Source organism: Thunnus albacares, chromosome 1, assembly GCF_914725855.1.
Source record: "Thunnus albacares chromosome 1, fThuAlb1.1, whole genome shotgun sequence".
NCBI classification, from domain to species: Eukaryota; Metazoa; Chordata; class Actinopteri; order Scombriformes; family Scombridae; genus Thunnus; species Thunnus albacares.
The window spans coordinates 18,890,248-18,908,745 of record NC_058106.1 but is presented as its reverse complement, the minus strand read 5'-3'; the positions used below and the strand labels follow the sequence as shown (position 1 = coordinate 18,908,745).

The following is an 18,498-nucleotide window of genomic DNA, read 5'->3' as shown; positions in this document are numbered from 1 at the left end:
GCCCAGAAGGGATGTATGCGTAACTTTCTGGACTCTACAAACTTTTCACTTCTCTGAAACTGAAGGATTACACCCTGTTCACAGCAGGGAGAACAGCATGCATCCTAGCATCTCCCCTTACGCCACTTTAATCTTCATTTTACACCCTAAAGGCAGACCCTAATGTCCACCCCAAAACAGAACCAGGCTCAAATAGCGGAGTAAGGGTGAATCAAATCATCTCTATTAACTTTCTAAATGCCCCGTGTACATGAGTTTGAATCTTTGCATGATCACAATAAGCTTGGTGCAGCTACCAGGAAGTCCATTCTGTGTTTTCCATATACATTAGCTCCATCAATTGTGTTTCAAAGCAGGCAAATTGGAATCTAGTTAAGCTGTTTTTCCTGCCGTTAATGTTCCCTCTCTTTTCTGGCTCAGGTGCAGGAGAGTAAATCAAGCTGTCAGAAACCAGACTGCACAGCTAAACGTTGCAGACTGAAATGCCACCTGTCCACAGCTTCTGGCGATTTATTATTCCCACATTTATTTATTTCTATAGTGGGGAACTTGGGTATTTGTAAAAGTCCCTACCACATATAACAAAATCAGTCTGTTGTGTGTGTGTTGATACAGTCGCACACAACCCTTGTATGAATGTTTGGGCTATTCCACTACAGCTAATGGTTGTTTAAAGGGTGTGTTTTCCTCCATTACCTAATCAGATGCTAAAGATTTGGTTTACAGCATTTATCAATGGTATTACTCCGGGGTCAGCCCGGAGCATTTATTCCAATTGAGGCATTTTGGTTAATCCGATTCTCTCTATTCCCCCCCAAATCTCCTTGGGAGCTCATCTAATCTCAGCGAGGGTCTTGATGGCTAACTGCTCACCCAGAGCACAAGCTTATGTGCCGACCCAGAGTGAGGTGGGAGGAAGGGCTTTTAAAGGCTCTATTATTCATCCCTGTCATTAGCTATGAGACATAAGGAGGTCTGCTCTGTCTTTGCTGCTGTCTGGTCATTAGAACAACCCTCATTCACTGTATCTCTGTATCCATCTCTGTGTCACTTTATAAGCTACATTTCCAGTAGTTTCAGTCAAAGTACCCAAATTAGTAAGCGGTTCGGTGAGTAAACGCGGGGATGTACACGCGATATGTTGAGCTCATACGTCTGAATAATTTTCTCGAGTCTCGAGTCAGCCCGGAGGTCAGGATTAGAGCGGAGCAGTTGACATGAGTTGCCTCACTGTAATCCTTTCACCTTTGACCCCACTCCCACTACCCCAACCATGTCTGGCTTGAGGTCGCTGTTAATCATGACACCCCACCAGACACAGACACAGCGTGTGTGTGAGAGAGAGGCAGAGAAAAAGAGCATGGATGTGTGTGCCCCTGCATGTTTTTTTTTTTATGTTACTGTTCTAGCTTTGTCACGCCGAAAAGACATGTTAAATACTTCATAATTCTAGTATTGACTCATATTGAAGCTTGTATTATATTGAATGGGTTGTCCATACAAAAGCCTTAATCCACCTCCGTGAGGCAAAGGGTTTTGACTGTTACTGTCATCACCAGACCGGCCACCTTTGTACCTATTGTCTGTCTTACAGCTTGTTTCTCTCCTCAGTGTTCTGCCTCTGTGTTTACTTTGTCACTTGGCTCCAAGATGTATCTGCTTCAGTGGTCCACAGACATATGCAGCACACACACACACACGCAAGCCAGCCACTGATGACACTAATGGGGTGTTTAGTCAGCAGGACATGGACTTATTAACCAGTTGAAAGAATGGGCTAGATGGTAATCAAGTAAAGCAGAGATAAGTTAATAAGCTGTATGTGCAATGGAGGAAGCTACACAGGATTTATCCTGACTGACATGACACTTGTATGCTGCTTGTTGAGACACAAAAGCACGGTAGCTTCAGCACGGTCAAGTGTATATTAAATGTATGGGGTGTGTCGATTCCTCTTTATCAGCTTTATAGCTATTCTATATAACATATTGTTCATAGAAATACAACCATATATGAATATCTCTAACTATAAGTGCTGTCTTCCTGTCTCTCTCTAGCTATTTCCTGTTCTTGTTTGTGTATCTGGTGACTGGTGAAGCACCTCTGATCTGCACACAGAATCACTCAGACCCTTCTTCACTTGAACCAAAAAACAAGATTGTGGGGCCGCTCTATCCCGCTTTCACACTGACCACAGAGATGGATGGACCACTTTGCTGAAACAGATTATATCTATCCAGAACAAGGGGGGAATGGGAGGGGAAACAGAGGGAATGAAGATAGAAAATGACATGAGTTAAAAGGAGAGAGATGGTAAAGAAAGGGAGGAACCAAGTTTCTCAGAAAGAGGTGGGTGAATGGGGGAAGGCGCGAGAAGAGAAGGAGGATGGCTGATTCAGTGGGGCCCATAGGAGGGAAGTAGAGAAGAGAAAGGCAGCGGACGAGGCCCAACAGGGGGTAAATCTGAATCAGTAGAGCTCTATATCCTTCATATCCCTGCCCCCCTCCTCCCACCCACATATCCATCATGTTAATATACCTACAGCGTGGCCCTCTGGGTAATATATCTTTGACCTGTGATTACGCTAACAGCTTATTGTTTGCACACTGAACAATCCCATTATGTCGACAATCTGTTTACATACAGCCTTGCTGTTTAGATTAGCATGGTGTGTGTGTGTGTGTGTGTGTGTGTGAAAAAATGGCAAGGATGTGCCTTTATGCATTTGTGTGCACACATTCTGTATATGAAGGTGTACGTCTATGCGTGTTTACGTACATGTCCTGATCTGGTCAGGGTCATTGCTAGATAAAAAGCACACATGCTGCCTGACTATCAGACCAGCACAGTACTTGCATTCAAAAGCACAGAAAAACAAATCAGCCTGTCACGCATCGCCTGCAGCTGCGCAGAAATGGGGCTTTGTTTCACTTCTAAGAAAGTGTAAAGCCTCAAGGCTCAGAGAAGATCAGCACTTGCTCAATGTGTTGTTCCTTATGACATACAACGCATCATCTTTGAGTGACATCTTCATCCTGCCTGTATTTTAAATCTTCTTTAAATAATCACTGCTACAGTAAGTCATAAATCCTAATTTCACGTTTATTTACATGTTGACTGTAAATACCCTCATGTGTTCTCCGACTGTATTTAAATCAGAAGATTTCTTTATGTAAATTGGCTGCACAAGGGGTCATACAAAGTTGCTTACCACTTGAGTTATGCTAAAGTGACTAGTTCTCATGTTAAATTTTGATTTGATTTTTTATTACTTTTAGTCAAAAAGTAAACGCACCTGTTAAACAGAATTTAAAAGTCCTCCGGATTTAACATGATCTTTCACTCTGTGAAGTTGTTAGTGTAGCTGTGTCCATTGGGGTAGAAGGGTAACAGGTATTTAACCACCAGGCTGAACATCTGGTTGCGCTGAGGGCCATGCTCATTAACACAAAGTTAACCTCAGACAGGACATGAGGTCATGACAGCTCAGAGAGCTGCATAACGGTGTAGCAGTTTTTAGGTCAACGGGTTTATGAACTCTCCGAGGTGGCTGTCAGTCAGAAAATAATATTCTATAGGAGTATATTTGAACAGAAACTAAATTTTGGTCAAAATCTGCTCTTTTTCTCTGTCTCTGCTCCCCTCTGCTCTGCTCTTGGACTTCTCTGGCAGTGCATAGACTCATTGAGATGTGCAAATCCTTTTGACATAGGATGAATAGACAGTTGCTGGCAGGATGCCCTGTGCCACTTTGTGTGCTGCCACTTAATTGGAGCGCCCCAGTTTGCCTTCCCTCTTCTCTTCTCCTACCCATGCTCGCTGCGGCCAGGTTCTGTCTGACATCAAAGGCGAGGTTATGCGTCCCTTGAAAGAGTGTATGACCTATCAGTGCTGCTGTTTGGCTTAAGAGAACCTTTCACAATAGGAACAGGTGAGGTAAAAATGTTTCAGTCATGTAACTGTACATTTTCTGAAATCAAAGTAAGGAGATGTAAAGCTGACAAAGCTCTTGCAATCCAGTGACTAGGCCTACCTGCACACCACCCTCTTCTATGAATGATGGTCACATTCCATCTACAAGTCAACATGCAAAGAACAGCATCTGCGACTATACATAGTGAATATACTGTACATATATACAGCAACATATTTGAGTGGCGCTGTGTATGATTGTGCATCTGTATTCATGCGCTAGTATGTGTGACTCGTGTTCGTGTCAAAGTGAACAAGTGTTTGTTTTGTTTTCCACATTGCCGTGCACGTCCATCAGTAGCATTCAGCGCTGAGCGACACTCTCCTCATGAGGCTCTAGGGACATGCAGTGGAGCAGCGGACTGTGGGGACAGAAGAGGGGTCACTGAAAAGTCATGGATTCCTCGATGCACAGCACACACTGAGAGAGGTAGAGGATGCACGATGGTGGAGGTGAGGTGTTCAACAAGCGAGTGTTTTCCCGGTTGTCCATGCAAAGGTTTTCTGTCTTCACGGTGGAAGATAACCTTTGAGGTTGTCTATTCATTGGCCTGGCATATTATGGTTCAGTCCATTTGGTTATCTTCATAGTCCATAGAAGACTGAGGTCAGAGTCCTCATCTACATAGCAATCAATGAGGGGTTCTTTTCCCCATGTGGTGGCTCGGGATCGGAGCATCGTTTCAAACCGTGCAAAGAAAAAACAGTGGACCTCTCAGGCTGACTGCTGTTATAGCGGTTACAACCCTCACATGGGAGGGAGAGGGCAATTATTGCAATGCGAAATACTAAATAGTTAAAATAGGTGAGGAAAACTGTAAATAATAATACTATAAAATGAAATATAACATTTGAAAATGATATTTAGAAAGATTTTTTTTTTAAAGTGACGTTTTGGTTAAATTGGCTGCTTTCCCTTTTCAGTTGGACCATTTGTCTCGAAATAAAAGTATTTGATACCAAAAAATAAAATAAAATAATGCTGCCTTATAATTTCTCTAAGGTAGTCAAATAATAGCTTTACCTATAGCTCATGTCTTTATGCAATCTATTCAAATACACAAGAAAAATGTCCAGATACCAGGGACTATGTCTTTAACTATCCGAAAACAAGTGAAAGTATTTTAAACTTTTAAAAAGGATGCCTGCAATATCCACATATTGAGACTTTTGATCTACTGTACTAGGGGAGCGGTAATGATACACTATACTCTGTTCCATGCTGTTGTCTTCATTCATCTCTTTACGTGTACTAGAGTGGATATTAGAGAGGAAGACTAGGTTGTTATGTAAAGAGAATAAGAATAATAGGAAGTACAATTTTTACAGTCCAAAAACTCCAAAGAGTACGTTGTAGAGAAATGATGCTGGAAATGATAATTACATGGTGTCTGAGAAGGTAAGAAGAATACTGGCTTTATATGGAAAATAGTGAACCATGAATACTCTATCCACAGTCATGAAGGTTTATGAGATGGTGAGAGCGACTTGGTATGTGTCTTATATTAGGAATAAGAATAGGGTTTTATTATGATCTATTTACAGAAGCATGCATCAACGATCGTCCCACCGAAGAGAAATTAGTCCTTCCAGTGTATTCATCTGGTGTTGTGTACTTCTGGCGTTGTCAACCATCTCATGATTATGAGTCTTTCCGTTGTTTTTTTCTCTTTTTTTTCATGTTTCATAGAAAAAAGCTGGAGGTAAAATATCAGGGAGGGAAACGGGAGTAGTAAGAGGCTTTAAAGAATTTCACTGTGGGGATTTTGAGGGATTTCAGCGGGCCTTGTCTTTTGTTCTTCAGTGAAGTCATTTTTGAATGTTGTGCTTTGTAGGTGTCTTCGTGCGATTGGTCAGCCGCTCTGATGTCATCACTGCTCAGTCGTTAGGTTATCTGTTAACAGGAAGAGGAAGAGGGAGGGAATTGAAGAGGGATTGGACAAGGAAAGAAAAAGAAAAGCAAAATCAATCAATTTTGACTCAGACAACCAGACTCTTACACACTTTACTGTTGTACTTCCACACACACACACACACACACACACACACACACACATAACATGCACCATGAGACAGTGAGTGAAGTCCGCATTATGAGCTACACAGGACCCTTGGTTTATGGGTGACACACAGTGAGTCACAGTCACAGTATTTGGGGGGGTGGGGTGGGGAGGGGAGGGCCGGGCCCTGCTGTCACTGGTGCCAGTGTAAAACAAAGGCAGAGTGACCACCCTGTGAGTGTACATGGCGAGCCCACTGCGCTGAGATTCAGAGTGACAGTGGCGTCAGCGTGGGGGGTGACTCTTTAATCAGCTTCAATTAAGGCCAAAGAGAGACGAGCAAATTCACAAACAGTGGTGAGTCTCCACCATGTCTACACGCCTTTACATTAGTCAATCTGGTCTTGTTCAGTTAAAACACAAAAATACTGTTCTTTATTCAGTTTTTTTTTTTTTGTGCCAAAGTTTGGTTAGACCCCTCAGCAGCATGGGCACTCAGTACAGATGATTCATGTAGCCAGAAGGAGTGCTTTGTGGGTGGGCCATTAGACACACAGACTACAGTGGAATCCAGCTACTATCTACTGGAGATCCAATTACATGACCCCACTGTAAAGGTGCCTAGCTTGCACGCATTATAAAGCACCATAAACAAAGCAAGTATTGACATTGCATTGCATACCAGTACAGCTCCACTCATGCCTGTAAAATCTAAAGTTCTTATCTTAGTTGAATATATTTAGTTTTGTCCAAAGAAGGTGTTATTTATTAGCCATAGATGTTTGATTCATACATGGATAGAGCCAGAGACAACTGCATTTTTTAAGATACTGTAAAAGAAACAGACAGGATTATATATTTTTTCCTATTATTATCACACGGTTATTTCCAATATCACTGTTATTTGTGGTATTCACGCACACACACACACGCACACACACACAGTATAAACAGATACACAATCCAGCTGTGTCAGTGGCCCCTCACCATGTGACATTACAACACAAATCACTGTGAGCTATATGTCTCTGTTTTGTCCACCTTTTGCGCAGCAGTGAGCCATGTTCTATGAGCTAATATCCTCACAACTGAGATCACAGCCGTTGCCCCGGGCCATGCTACATCCACTCTCTGAGAACAGCAACAGTCAAGACTCCAGCCCTTCAAGACCGAATGTGGTCCCAGGGTGTGTGATAACAGAGTATGTGATGGGAATGCAGAGCCATTTGGACCTCCAAAGCCAGGTGTTAGCACTTCAGCTCACTGCCTCATCAATAATTGACAGAGGCAAACCAATCAGAACAATTTGCTCCCCACAGCGAAGTGCTAGAGCAGCCTAACACCGGTGAATCATTAATGAGGCAATTAGCTGAAATGGTTAGACGGTTAGCCCTCACTGGCAGCGCTCCTGTGACGCTACTGCGACGGGTCTCCTTATGGAGCCTCCTTAGGAGCTGCACATGATGGAGTGATGTACAGGCCAACACAAGCTGAGGGAAGACAACACCGCTCAAAGACAGAGCTGAGCGTCCTTAAGATTGGAGTGTAACTTGTGTCGGTGATGCCAGCTCTCCATCTGTTGACCACGGCTCAGAGGGCCAATAATGGGAACAAACCCAATTGGCCATTACCATGGGAGATTGACCTTTATTGGTTGTTGTTACCATTGCACAGACCAACAGAAGCCGTCTCCCGGGTGATTCAAGTGTGGGAGAGCCTTTATGGACATGGATAAAATCGACCTCAGTGACATCACTCAAACATGGGGGAAGCAACAACAACAATAACAGCAAAGATGGAGTTTGCCTTTGAAGAGCAGAGATCCTGGATTGTTGTTTGAGAGGAAAATCAAAGCCCCAAGGGAGCTGCTCACAAAGCCTCATCGATTGGCCATATTGGAACCATTTCATAGTTTATCGATGCTCCTCTGCCTGCTCTCTCAGCCCTGGGTCCAGTACAGGCTCAATTAAACCAGCAACCTTGATCTCAGGAACAAACCATGCAAATGCTACATACTGCATGGATTACTCCCAAACACACACTCCTGCACACTCTTATCTAAAGTAAATATTCTGCACACCGTTCATTTTGTTTAGGGCAGATGAGATTAAAAACATTTTGTTTACTGTTGCTAATTTACAGCTTTTTTGCCTGGAAAAGAAAAAAAGACAGTATTTCCCTTTAATTTTTTTTACACTAGCAATCATCCTAATGCATTCTTGGTTTCAATATATCTTTGTGATGGAAGGATTTGGAATGAGAGTGAGAAGGCAAGAGAAAGGGAGGGAGCAAGACAGCAAGAAAGAGCAGAGGGGGAGGAATGCATAAACTAACTCTAAGGGTCCATTGCTGTTGTAGAACTTTACAGTGGGGCTGCAGGTTTTCCTTTTTATCAAAGACTGTAAAATAGGACTTCATTTAAGATGTAAACTTGTGTTTACTTTACTATTTTGCATCAACTGGAAATGAAAGACATGCCAAATGACTGTTGACTGCAATTTTGCTACCAATACAATATTTGAGAAGTACACATTTGACACCATTGAAACTTGAGTTTACATTTTTAAGGCGTGAATGTACTACTGAAACATGGTTTGAATGAATGCAATCAGGACATAGCATGATGATCACAACTTCAACCAGAATGAATTACCAGTGAAAAAACTCAGGCTTCCATGGCTTCCATAGTCTGCCATGAAGAACTCTAGAGTGCAAGGTTATTTCTGGTCCCATTTGTTGCACAACAACAACAACAACAAAAAAAAAAACTCACCCGTTATAGCTAATAACCAGATTCAACAATAAATGTACGATTCTTCATTAATACACTGCTGTCGAGTTAGTTACTTATGATGACATATCATCAGTAGATTGCCAAAGGGAGATAAAGCGATCTGCACAAAGAAGAAAATAGTTTCAGTGATCTGCTTCATTATTTTCTCCCATTTTAACACTTGTGGTTTCGATTTCCCACAAAGTCTGAAAAATCCCCTGCGGTGGATTGTAAAATTACGCCTTACAAAGCAATCAGGTTGGGCAATAATTACAGTGAAGTACAGTGATAAGCAGATCACAAGAGCCATAGACTGTAAATAATGATTATCTCAATCAGTTTAAATTAAATTAATCATAAAGTTAGACATATTTTATCCCACAACACACTTAGTCAATTCCAGGCCCATGTATTCACCTCAACCTGAGAATGCAGCTCATCAAAGGCAGTCAGAACATTTATACACAACCTGTGGAACCTAAACCTCTGGAGAATAATATAGGCTGTAGTGAGACCTTCATTCGTAAATCAAATGTTACAACAAATAGTGTTTGTGAATTTGGAAAATCCATTCAACCACTCTAACATTTGGCTGAAGCGTGGTTACTGTACGCAATCTAACAAATTATAATACAAAATATTAAAACATAATTTCAATTAAAACTGGCCTAAACCTGCAGTCATTCCAAGAGTCAGACAAGACTTGTTTTAGTTAAAGCTTCTCTAAGTTAACCACTATTTTCTCAGAGACTGGCATAAATACTCTACTGTATAATTAAATAGCTTGTCAAAGAAATTTGTTACTGCTGTTTTCAGACATTTAAAATGTATTTAAAAGATACAAACAGACAGCACTGAACTGTCTGTGTACCCTTTTATTATTGATGAAAATGATAACGGTTTCATTTTGTGTGTGTCCTAGTAATTATTGCTTTTGAAAAAAACAACAAAAAAACAATGCAAGTAATTGATTAGTAGCATAGGTCAAACTGTGTTGCTGATATTGACACTTGTGCAGATATTGTAGACAGCTAGTCTCTGTTTAATGATTGCTACTCACTTTTATAGGCCTCTCAGGATGCCATCCTCAATAAATATTTGCAAACAGGAAATTTGCAGCATGACTTGAGAGAGTCATAACACTTGCACCTATGTGTTTTGAGATTAACATGTAATTAAAATAGTAAATCAATATTTATTAAGCAGTTGTACAAAACAAACGAGGAGTTTAGTCAGCTCATGTAATGAGTCACTGGATGTAGGAGCCTCCTACAATACAAAGATTTTTACTCAGATATAACCTACAGGCAACTCTAAAATTACTTTAAACTATTAATCAGACATACTGTAAATCACAAGGCACACATATACACACACACACACACGCATACGCACACACACACACACACACACACACACACATACGCACACATACGCACATGCAGGTATAGAGACTTCACCTCACCCCAAGACCCCCTTCCTTTCCAAACCACACTTTTTGAATGAGTAGTCTACACTTTTTCATTTACCCACCACAGCTTTCCCACAGTTATGCCTTTAAGACTTTAAACTGTAGCTACGACTGCAGAGAGAAAACACCTGAAATCACCCCCCCACACACCCACACACACACACACACACTACACATAGCACAACACTGTCCATACTTTCCAGCGTTTACTTGAGTTACAAAGACGAGATGATGTTAAAAGCTTAATGGACTGCTCCATTTATTGTTTAAAAATTGCTCGACATATAAATGGCTGAAGAAAACATTGGTTGGCCTCAATTATGCATTGAAAATAAAGTTATGAGCTAGTGGCTGAATTATTGATGCTGGCACCGGGAACAAGAGCACGTTGGCAATGTGTCACTGCTTTTTTTGCTGATGCTTCATCTTGTATTGATAATTTTTCATCTAAAAAGCCCATGAAGTCTTGATCTGTGAAAGATGGAAAAACACACCGTGAATATTGGAAACCTAATGCAATATTACTGGAAGAGGAAATCAGATAACATAATGTCAAATAACATAATGGAAAAATAAAAATAATGAATAGAAATACGTTGTTTGGAGAGAAAACTTAAATACTGCCTGTTGTTTGATCAATTGAAGCTACTTGAAATATTACAGTTTCTCTTTTTACATAGAGAGGTGTACATATAGAGGTGGTGTTACTTTGATGCTGATATGCTTTATGTCCTTCTACTATATATCTATTTGTGTATATGAATTAGGGCATAAAAGCAGTAAGAGGTTCTCAGTGTTGGGACTGTCCCGTATGGCTGACACACTTCCTGAGATGCAAATGCTTGTGGTTCATCTGCCGATAGCCTCTTTCTATTCTATTTGTCTTGCTGAGTCTGTCTCGGTCAACCATGTGAACACACACACACACACACACACACACACGCAAAAACAATACACACACGTGCCTAATAGCTTCGCCATGTGCATGAGATGAAAAAAAAAAGTACAAATGCTGTATGTTATGTTTTTGCAGAGTTTAAGATATATCATTTTTGAACATTTGCGCATACTGAATTTACCTCTTCTATTTCCATTTTAACGTGGCTCTGAACAACATGCAGCAGACATGAGAAAGTGTGAAAAAGAAAGAAGACCGAGACACATGAAGAAGTATGAATATGCTTCATGTTGTCTGCCAAGTGGAAAAAAAATGCTCCTCCAGCAATGTTAGTAAAGCAGAGCATTTTAAGTGTAGAAAAGTCCAGATGACCTTCCATGTATTTGACTGATCTTTTCACTGAACAAGATACTGTTGGTGTTTAAATTTTCTGTTTTATGCAAAATAGTCAGGGATACTTGACGGAGTATTGTACATTTTTCTTTTCCCATTTCAGATTGCCATTTTTAATAGACATTTACTGACATACATTTCAAACATTTGCTGTTTTGTTTTTGTTGACTAAATACAAAGATATATAAATAAATGCACATTGTGTATGTTGTGCTGTGAATTTCCTCAGTGAGAGACGTGAAAAGCATCTTCATTGTGGATATAGCACAGTTTTGCACTCCACGTGATCAAGTCAAGTGTGACTCCATGCAGCACTGCAGGGAGTGGTGCACTGTGACTATTAGTCACCCGACTTTAAGTTCATCATCCACATTTTAACCTAAGCATGAGAGGCATTGTAGCAGAAACTCTATTCAAATCATACTTTGTGCGCACGTGACCTAAAATGATCACTAATAGACAGAAGTAATGATTATTTATCATGATGGACTTTTCAGGTCCACCTACTGTGCGACTGCTGTGGAAAGTCCCTGTTAATATTAGTGGTGAGTCAAGCAGGACTCAGTTGTTATCTTTGTAGATATTTTAAGAGTTGTTCTGGAGAGCTCTCCTCCAGTTCACTGGGGTGAATTTACTGTTAAAGAGACCATAGTAGAGACACTGATTACCCAATCAGATCCTGTGTTTATAGACTAACCCACAATGAGAGCGGCACCGCACTCATTTAGTGTTTCACAATCTGCGGCCATTTAGCAGCGTCTGCACAGCCAAACACGCTGTGAGCGGAATGTCTTTCAGCAGTTGTTGTTGAGCTCAATTTAGGCTGCTTTCTGTTTTTTCTTCCCTTTTCTAGTAGTGATATATATATATATATATATATATATATATATATATATATATATATATATATATATATATATATATATATATACGTGTGTGTGTGTGTGTGTGTGTGAGCTGCCATTTCATAACTCTGTTTTTTATGTGGTAACATAAAAGCAATTTTTATTTAAATTTCCCACATATACATAGTTTTTCAACTTATGGTAAAATACAGTATGACAGCTATAAGTTGCAATAAAAAATATTCAGTACAATAATGGAGATTAATATGCTGTTACAACAGTCAAGTTGTATCTAAAGATCAAAAAAATGTATTTCTTTGCAAATTAGAGTATGCCTTCAATTTTCATTGTTTTATTGGACATCATTCTAAATGCTGCCAAAATGTGGATTTATTTTTCATTGTTTTCTAGTTTAACTTGTTTGAGCAGATTATTTTGAAAGATTATAAATTTTAATAACATTATAGATCTATGCTGTCTTTTATCAATGCTATCTTTTTACATTTGAAATAGCTTTAATTGAGAGTTTATTATAGGAATACATCGATATTATACTCTTGAATAAAGAAAAAGTAAACAGAAGTTTCCAATTTCAAAGACACAGATTCAACTGTATAGACACCTACCGTAGGCAGCTGACATTTTCAGCAGGCATTTAAAAAAAAAAGCTCAATGAATCATCTGTCATTTAGTCACAAAAGATTGTGAAAGATTGAGAATGACAGGGAGATCAAAGGTAAAATACAGAAATGAACTTGAGCTGAAAAGTAAGTGCCTTTTGATATTTCTCACGAAACATTATGACTTGGCCTCAGTCTGTGGCCGGGTCACAATCAGACATTCAGAATATCTCCCTGCATGATTCATTGAGCAGCGCTCACAGTTAATACAGGGAGGAGGATGCTGTAGTGGATGTTTGAGTCAAACAACCACAGGTCACATCTACGCTTCAGTTTTACATGCCCATACCTCTCCAGCCTACTCGTGTGCATTTGGATGTGCAGCACAGCCTTAAACAGCATGTTGATACATTTTCTGCTCTCAGTCAGTTTCGTGCCACCATGACTCACCTTTGGTCATGCTTTGGTCTTTCATCTCCGTAACGGTGACTGCTGAGATACTCTTACCTTTATTTCCGATAAATGACTGATTTTATGTTTAACTGGCAGTCAGAGGCCACTGTTAACCTTTCCACACCTCCACAACAGAGTGTGTTTTTCACCTCATTTGTGAGGTGTGAGATTTGTGCGGCTAGAGAGCCGCCCACTCTCTTCCCTTCTAGGGTCCCATAACGTGTAGCCTGTGGAGGAGCCACTGAGGAGATCAATACCCATCAGACTGCTAAAATAAATACATTTATCACACCCTGATACGTATGTGCTACACCACGCTACTACAGCATGTTACATCTGATTGGAGGCAGAGATATCACTCTCAAACTCACCTCTACTGTTTACATAAAAAGGTCACACAAAACTCGGATTGTCATTTTCTCTTTTTTTTGTGATCAATTATTTATTGGAATTTAAAGTAAAGACACAGGGACGTGGTTATAAACTCAATTTACAAAGATGTTCATATTGCATGACAAAAATCCCAAGAGATATAACAGAACAAACATCAAACATCAAAAACAAAGACTGAGTTGTCATTCTCCCCTGGGTCAGTACAAACAGAAAAAAAATAATAAGAAGAATACATAAACATCGTGGGGGCGGCAAGGGGAGTTTAAACAGAAACAGGAAAATGAACTACTAGCCATATCAAAACCCTATCTTGCTCCTCCCTCCCTAACTCCCAGAATCCTTCTGTCCATACCCCCTCCCCTCACACATTACAAGATCCTTCACCAGGAGGAAACCCCGATGAGTCTGTCTGGACTCCAAAGTACGTTATGTCATGAAAACATACGCGAGAAGTGACACAGGAAATGTTTCCAGATATTCAGCCTGCTTGATCTTTTGGGTGTCTGTGATGCATCGGTGAGTCTCTCAGATTGTGTCTTTGAACAAGAAGAAGAAAAGTGCCCATGGTGTTATGAGTGCATAAACAGCAGTTAGGGGATGGTAAGGCTTTCATTTTATGTAATGTGCGAGGAGTATAGTATGTTTGATGAATTAAATTAAAGTTAAAATTAACTTGATGGTTAGGGTTTCTGGAGGATAGCATCATGATAGTATTGTGCCAAATAAGTTGCCAATTTAGATTGCTACCATTAGATGACAGGTCCCCTTCCACACACTGACAATGGAAAGAGGTTTAGAAGAAGCCTTTGCCAAGATAGCACAAGTGGTAGAGGCTAGACCACTGGGTTTGGTGAATGCCATGAGAAATGGATGAGTACCCAATGGGCATTGCTGTACATAGTTGTAAAAAAACAAACAACATCCAGGTAAATTAAAGTGTTTTGAATGTCTTGGATGGAGCAGAGACCCACTGCCCCAAAAATATCATAAAGAGTGTGTTTATTATTACTCCACTGGGGGAATGATATCTGATGTCCTCCCAGCTGGAGTAGTTATGGAATATGGGAGAATACCCATACCACTTGGCTGCCAAAGTTGCCAAACAGAAATCAGTTCAGTAATGATAAAGCCAAATTTAATGTTAAAGAGAAATGTTGGTATGGCTCTATGGGGTGCCAGAATACAGAGGCAGTGGGATCCAACCATTTGGAAAGAGGACACAGTGTGAATGACCAGTAGTACCATTGAGTCCCAGTCCACCATCACATTTTAGTCTCTGAACGTTTTAGTATGTGTTTCTTTTTTCCCCATATAAAATTGGAGATTGCAGAATGTAATTTCTTGCAATAACCATTGGGTGGTGCGAGAGGGAGCATAAAGCTGAAAAAGTTGATTTGTGTGAAAACATTAATTTTAATAGCTGAAATACAAGAATGGAATGAGAGGGAAGATGTGCTCCACCTTAGTAGATCAGTCTTTTCCTTCAAAAGCACTTTCTTGTAATTCATTGACACAATGCTTGTAAATGAAGGGTGGATGGAGACCCACAAATATTTAAGGTTCTGAACCACTGGGATGTTTAATGGGATAGATGAATGTCTGGTAGAGTCATTCAGGGGCAATAGTGCAGATTTTCCCCAGTTAATTCTGTATCTAGAGATCTGGCTGAAATAATCAAAGATATGTAGGAGGTTGGGAAGAGAGTGAAGGATTTCCTGAATAAAGAGCAGTATATTATCTGCATAGAGAGATATGTGGTGTTTGGTGTTGTGAACAATAATAGGGTCATAATTAGTCGATTGCCAGACAGCCTGGGCCACAGGCTCAAAGGATAGAGCAAATAACAGAGGCGAGTGGGCAGACTTGGCGAGAGCTATATGAGTGTTGGGCCTCATATGCTGACACCAAGTTGAACAAAAGGAGTCCAAATCAGACTTCAACTCCCATCATGCTTTGTTCAACTCACACCCAGGTGTGAAATCCAGGCAGAGTCAAACTCTCGGCTCTTATTGGACAAGACCTGCTGGAAATCACAGGAATTCCATGATGTCACCAAGAGTATAAACACCTGAGAAGCTTTCTCAACTTTGCTTCCAGCTGTTCGCATGGCTAATTTAAGGATGTACCCCCGTACGTACGGTAACTCTAACTAGGCCTCACAATCTCAACCTTGCAGGAATAGCAGAGATTTCCTCTGTGTTCAACCGAGCATGTTACTGGATCCAAAGAGATAGATTACTAAAGAATGTGTTATTTTATGCTTTCTTGCTGTTGTTGTGAAGTTAACGGACCGTGAGTCTGGTTGTTGCTGCTGACAATAATGTGGACTTATTGTTGTTTGCTGCTAGTTTTGGTTGTTTTTATCATGCTAAGCTGATTTGTGTTTGTCCAAGTGCTTGGGCTGCTTTGTGTTAGCTTGCCACTGTGTTTGAGACCGTGGGTTCATTTTATTTGTGAATAAGGATGTTCGCACACCACATCTCTGTGAAAATAAAAGCAAGTACTATTTCTCCTCACGATTGCTGACATCTTTGCGTTCACTGGTGCTTTCACCCTTTCCTCTGGTGACCTCACTTGTAGGAACACGCACACACACTCTGACACTCACCCACACGCTGTTCTTTAGTCAGGCACGTGTTACTAAGCAACACAAACTCTCAGCTTTGTTTGACACCATTTTGGTGATCAGAGGCACATGGCTGACCGGAACTCTCGCATGGAATAACCTCCACTTGGTTCATGCCCGCCATCTTGTCTGGAACCCTCCTGTGACCACACATGCACACACACACTCTCTCTCACACACACAGATACACACACACTTCTGCTAGTGCTGTATGTTGTTTTGCTGTTTATAACCACTATTGTTTATGATTGCTTGTTTTAACGTAGTCGTATGATAGATGTTTATTAATTGAAGCGTTATTGATTTACAATTGATATTGCTAAAGTTAATAAAAGTTTGTTGTGCATTTAAAGCAAAGTTTCCTGAGATTGTTGGTACACATACTGTGACAACAGCTTGGTGACAAGGTCAGTGCTCAATTTCAAACCTTCACTGTTCATCCTATGATGTTAATATCTCTCAGATGTTGACATTCTTAGATGAACGCCCCTTCTTGGGACAATATCCACTATTTGGTTATTGGTGACCTCAGGGTGGTGCCCCATTATTATTAATTCACATTAATAAATATATTGATTTTTAATAATTAATAATTATCTTTGATCATATTAACTATTGCTAATTACCAAACCTGCTCCTAACTGAGTCGCAGCATGAGACTGGGAATATTTTGGAGCAAGTGTTACCCGTCAATAGCATAGCTGTTATGTTGGTATACAGTAAATGAACCATTACTAAAAAAAAAAGATTTCCAAAATGCATGCAGCGTAATACAGTCCATGAGAAATGCCACTCGAGGTAGTCAAATGCCTCCTCCGCATCTAGAGTCAGAATAGCATTTGATGTGTCAGCAGTATCTGAAGTTTCCATAACACGGAGAAGGCAACGTGTATTGTCTGAGGCAAGATGGTTTTTGATGAAACCCATTTGGTCCTCATGTACCAGAGAGGTCATAAATGTTGTATTGCCATTTTTTCTACAGTAGCCCAGAATGGACAAACCAAACACTGGCTCTAGAGAGGGCCTTTGATGTTTTTGCACGAGTTTCGCAGCTACCGTAGTTGAGGGAGAGAGGAGGGGTATTCATTTGGTTGCAATCTGCAACCTCACCGCTAGATGCCACTAAATCCTACACAGTGGTCCTTTAAAAACTAGACCAGAGGTAGGATTCAAAGCCATGCAACTCTGTTTCTGCAATTTTCTTTTCCAATTCATGGATATGTTTCAGTTTGGATTTATGTAGATTGGAAGAAAATCCAATTGTTTTGTCCCTGATGAACCCCTTCACCGTATCCCAAAGAACACAAGGATCGTGCACAGATGGTTTATTGATGGCTATAAATTCATCCAGTTGTTCCCTCATCTCCCTTAAAAATGACTCATTCTGCAGCAGGGTGGAGTTAAAACGCCAACCAGCCCCCCGTTTGGGACCCAAGGAGATTGCAACTGTGCCCATGATTGTCCTGTGGTCAGAAAGACCTATTGGGAGTAAAATTAGACATTTTATCAAATAAATGTTTGGATATGAAAATATAATCTTTACGTGAGAATGATCTATGCTGTACTGAATAACAGGTGAATTCCCTTGACGATGTATTCGGACAGATTGTCATTTTCTGTGGTTTTGAGCAAGAAGATGGCAGGCTTTATGGCTCTCTCTGGCTCTGAAAGAACAATACTTCTGACTGTGTTCTCCGATTTTGTTCCTGTTGAGTAAGCTCTCCGGGTTTTAAAATTTCATCTGAGGAAAATGTTCCTTCTGTCCTCCCTCTGCTGCAGATAAAGAACAGGCGTTTGAGTAATTATGGTGCATTATCGCCAAGGAACGTTTCATTGCTACATTTTAAGCTGTGTAGTGAGCGGTGACAAACGAACGACCATTTTAATTTCTATCAGGAGGAAAAACACATGGCTGGAGCCAATGAAGTCAGCTCTCTCGTTCTGCCACTGACTGAGACCATCTGGACCAAATAAAGTTTTTCCCTTTGAATCAACAGCTGTTGGAAATTACACGGGAACACTCCTTCTCTATATATCAGTTTCTTTCTTTTTG

At 40.4% G+C, this 18,498-nt stretch overlaps 1 protein-coding gene across 1 annotated transcript in view; it reads right to left on the bottom strand.

The window, feature by feature from the left end:
• Positions 1-936: 936 nt before the first annotated feature.
• mafa (v-maf avian musculoaponeurotic fibrosarcoma oncogene homolog a (paralog a)) overlaps positions 937-18,498 on the bottom strand; it is an 83,473-nt gene continuing 65,911 nt past the window's right edge. The window contains exon 3 of the mRNA XM_044347601.1: positions 937-5,867. The gene's annotated coding sequence lies outside the window, so the exon portion shown is untranslated. The remainder of the gene's footprint in view (positions 5,868-18,498) is intronic.